We start from the raw sequence: 4,855 nt of genomic DNA, 5'->3' as shown, positions 1-4,855 counted from the left end.
TTAGGTCCCATTTGTTTTTTTTTTCTGTTTGTTTGCTTTTATTTCTGTTACTGTAGGAGGTGGATCAAAAAAGATCTTGCTGTGATTTATGTCATAGAGTGTTCTTCCTTTGTTTTCCTCTAATAGTTTTATAGTGTCCAGTCTTACATTTAGGTCTTGAATCCATTTTGAGTTTATTTTTATTTATGGTGTTAGGGAGTGTTCTAATTTCATTCTTTTACATGTAGCTGTCCAGTTTTCCCCTCACAACTTATTGAAGAGACTGTCTTTTCTCCATTGTATATCCTTGCCTCCTTTGTCATAGATTAGTTGATGATAGGTGTATGGGTTTAACTCTGGGCTTTCTATTTTGTTCCATCGATCTACATTTCTGTTTTTGTGCCAGTACCATATTGTCCTGATTACTGTAGCTTTGTAGTATAGTTTTAAGTCAGGGAGTCTGACTTGTCAAGCTCCATTTTTTTTCCCTCAAGACTGCTTTGGCTATTCGGGGTCATTTTTGTCTCCATACAAATTTAAAAATTTTTTGTTCTAGTTCCTTAAAAAAGGCCATTGGTAATTTGATAGCAATTGCATTGAATCTGTAGACTGCTTTGGGTATTATAGCCATTTTCACAATACTGATTCTTCCAATCCAAGAACATGGTATATCACTCCATCTTTTGGTATCATCTTTAATTTCTTTCATCAGTGTCTAATAGTTTTCTGCATACAGGTCTTTTGTCTCCCTAGGTAGGTTTATTCCTAGGTATTTTATTCTTTTTGTTGTAATGGTAAACAGCATTGTTTTGTTAATTTCTCTTTCAGATATTTCATCATTAGTGTATAGGAATGCAAGAGATTTCTGTCCATTAATTTTTTATCCTGCAACTTTACCAAATTCATTGATTAGTTCTAGTAGTTTTCTGGTGGCAGTTTTACGATTCTTTATGTATAGTATCATGTCATTTGCAAACAGTGACAGTTTTACTTCTTCTTTTCTAATTTGTATTCCTTTTATTTCTTTTTACTTCTCTGATTGCCATGACTATGACTTCCAGAACTCTGTTGAATAATAGTAGTCGGAGTGGACAGCCTTGTGTTGTTCCTGATCTTACAGAAAATGCTTTCAGTTTTTCACCATTGAGAATGATTTTTGCTGTGGGTTTGTCATATATGGCCTTTATTATGTTTATTATGTTTATTATGTTCCATTGAACATATGTCCACTTTCTGGAGAGTTTTTATCATAAATGGTGTTGAATTATGTCAAAAGCCTTTTCTGCATCTATTGAGATGATCATATGGTTTTTATTCTTCAGTTTGTTAATATGGTGTATCACATTGATTGATTTGTGTATATTGAAGAATCCTTGCATCCCTGGGATAAATCCCACTTGATCATAGTGTATGATCCTTTTTATGTGTTGTTGGATTCTGTTTTCTAGTATTTTGTTGAGGATTTTTGCAGCTATATTCATCAGTGATATTGGTATATAATTTTCTTTTTCTGTAATATCTTTGTCTGGTTTTGGTATCAGGGTGATGGTGGCCTCATAGAATGAGTTTGGGAGTGTCCCTTCCTCTACAATTTTTTGGAAGAGTTTGAGAAGGATGGATGTTAGTTCTTCTCTAAATCTTTGATAGAATTCACCTGTGAAGCCATCTGGTCCTAGAATTTTGTTTTTTGGAAGATTTTCCAACACAGTTTCAATTTCATTACTTGTGATTGGTCTCTTCATATTTTCTGTTTCTTCCTGGTTCAGTATTGGAAGTTTATACCTTTCTACGAATTTGTCCATTTCTTCCAGCTTGTACATTTTATTTGCATAAAGTTGCTTGTAGTAGTCTCTTAGGATGCTTTGTATTTCTGGGGTGTCTGTTATAACTTTTCCTTTTTCATTTCTAATTTTATTTCTTTGAGTCCTCTCCATCTTTTTCTTGATGAGTCTGGCTAATGGTTTATCAATTTTGTTTATCTTCTCAAAGAACCAGCTCTTAGTTTTATTGATCTTTGCTATTGTTTTGTTTGTTTCTATTTCATTTATTTCTGCTCTGAACTTTATGATCTTTCCTTCTGCTAACTTTGGGTTTTGTTTCTTTTTCTTTCTGTAGTTCCTTTAGGTGTAAGGTTAGATTGCTTATTTACAATTTTTCTTGTTTCTTGAGGTAGGCTTGTATAGCTATAAACTTCCCCCCTAGAACTGCTTTTCTGCATCACATAGGTTTTGGATCGTCGTTTTTTCATTGTCATTTGTCTCTAGGTATTTTTTGACTTCCTCTTTGATGATCTGTCCATTGGTGTAAGTGAGGTTTTAAAGTCCCCCACTGTTATTGTGTTACTGTTGATTTCCTCTTTTATAGCTGTTAGCAGTTGCCTTATGTATTGAGGTGTTCCTATGTTGGGTGCATATATATTTTTAATTGTTATATCTTCTTCTTGGATTGATCCCTTGATCATTACGTAGTGTCCTTCCTTGTGTCTTGTAACATTCTTTATTTTAAATTCTATTTTATCTGATATAAATATTGCTACTCCAGCTTTCTTTTGATTTCCATTTTCATGGAATACCTTTTTCCATCCCCTCACTTTCAGTCTGTATGTGTCCCTAGGTGTGAAGTGGGTCTCTTGTAGACAGCATATAGATCTGTTTTGGCATCCATTCATCAAACCTGTGTCTTTTGGTTGGAGCATTTAATCCATTTGTGTTTAAGGTAATTTTTGATATGTGTGTTTCTCTGACTGTTTTCTTAATTGTTTGGGGTTTGTTTTTGTAGGTCCTTTTCTTCTCTTGTGTTTCCCACTTAGAGAAGTTCCTTTGGCATTTGTTGTAAAGCTGGTTTGGTGGTGCTGAATTCTCTTAGCTTTTGCTTGTCTCTAAAGCTTTTTTTTCTCCATTGAATCTAAATGAGATCCTTGCAGGGTAGAGTAATCTTAATTGTAGGTTCTTCCCTTTAATCACTTCAGGTATATCATGCCACTCCCTTGTGGCTTGTAGACTTTGTGCTGAGAAATCAGCTGTTAACCTTATGGGAGTTCTCTTGTATGTTATTTGTCATTTTTCCACTGCTGCTTTCAATAATTGTTCTTTGTCTTTAATTTTTGTGAATTTGATTACTATGTGTCTCGGCATGTTTCTCCTTTGGTTTATCCTCTGTGGGACTCCCTGTGCTTCTTGGACTTGGGTGGGTATTTCCTTTCCCATGTTAGGGAAGTTTTCAACTATAATCTCTTCAAATATTTCCTCTGGTCCTTTCTCTATCTCTTCTCCTTCTGGGACCCCTACAATGTGAATGTTGTTGCATTTAATGTTGTCCCAGAGGTCTATTAGGCTGTCTTCATTTGTTTTCATTGTTTTTTCTTTATTCTGTTCCCCAGCAGTGAATTCCACCATTCTGCCTTCCAGGTCACTTATCCGTTCTCCTTGAGTTATTCTGCTATTGATTCCTTCTAGTGTATTTTTCATTTCAGTTATTTTATTGTTCATCTCCGTTTGTTTGTTCTTTAATTCCTCTAGGTCTTTGTTAAACATTTCTTGCATCTTCTCGATCTTTGCCTCCATTCTTTTCTGAGGTTTTGGAACATCTTCACTATCATTATTCTGAATTCTTTTTCTGGAGGGTTGCCTAGCTCCACTTCATTTAGTTGTTTTTCTGGGGTTTTATCTAGTTCATTCATCTGGTACATAGCCCTCTGCCTTTTCATCTTTTCTATCTCTCTGTGAATGTGGGTTTTGTTCCACAGACTGCAGGACTGTAGTTCTTCTTGCTTCTGTTGTCTGCCCTCTCGTGGATGAGGCTATCTAAGAGGCTTGTGCAAGTTTCCTGATGGGAGGGACTGGTGGAGGATAGAGCTGACTGTTGCTTTGTTGGGCAGAACTCAGTAAAACTTTAATCCACTTGACTACTAATGGGTGGGGCTGGGTTCCCTCCCTGTTGGTTGTTTGGCCTGAGACAACCTAACACCGGAGCCTACCTGGGCTCTTTGTTGGGGCTAATGACAGACTCTGGGAGGGCTCACGCCAAGGAGTACTTCCCAAAACTTCTGCTGCCAGTGTCCTTGTCCTCGTGGTGAGATACAGCTACCCCCCGCTTCTGCAGGAGACCCTCCAACACTAGTAGGTAGGTCTGGTTCAGTCTTCCCTGGGGTCACTGCTCCTTCCCCTGGGTCCCAGTGCACATACTACTTTGTGTGTGCCATCCAAGAGTGCAGTCTCTGTTTTCCCCGGTCCTGTCAAAGTCCTGCAGTCAAATCCCACTAGGCTTCAATGTGTGATTCTCTAGGAATTCCTCCTTCCATTGCCAGATCCCCAGGTTGTGAAGCCTGACATGGGGCTCAGAACCTTCACTCCAGTGGGTGGATTTCTGTGGTATAAGTGTTCTCCAGTCTGTGAGTCACCCACCCAGCAGTTATGGGTTCAATTTTACTGTGATTGCACCCCTCCTACCATCTCACTGTGACTTCCCCTTTGTCTTTGGATGTGGGGCATCTTTTTTGGTGAGTTCCAGTGTTTTCGTGTCGATGATTGTCCAGCAGCTAGTTATGATTCTGGTGTTCTCACAAGAGGGAGTGAGAGCACATCCTTCTACTCTGCCATCTTGGTTCCTACCAGCTTAGGTCGTTGAGTCATTCTTGTTCATGGCAGGAGACACTAGAAATGAGCACTGGCTTAAAGGAGTCCACAATCTGGTGCCATAATAACATAAACAAATATGGCAGTTAGAGATGGACTGTGTTATTTTTGAGATGTGCACAAAAACTATGAGCGTTCAGAGAACAATTCCTGGTCCTATGTTCTGTAGTAGGCATTAAGGAAAGGGTAACAAAAGGAATGTTGCTGAGCTGTATTTTAAGTGATGAAGGGGAGGCTTCTAG

This window comes from Lipotes vexillifer, unplaced genomic scaffold (assembly GCF_000442215.2).
Source record: "Lipotes vexillifer unplaced genomic scaffold, Lipotes_vexillifer_v1.1 scaffold266, whole genome shotgun sequence".
NCBI classification, from domain to species: Eukaryota; Metazoa; Chordata; class Mammalia; order Artiodactyla; family Lipotidae; genus Lipotes; species Lipotes vexillifer.
The sequence above is the reverse complement of the archived record's forward strand: the minus strand, read 5'-3'. Positions refer to the sequence as shown.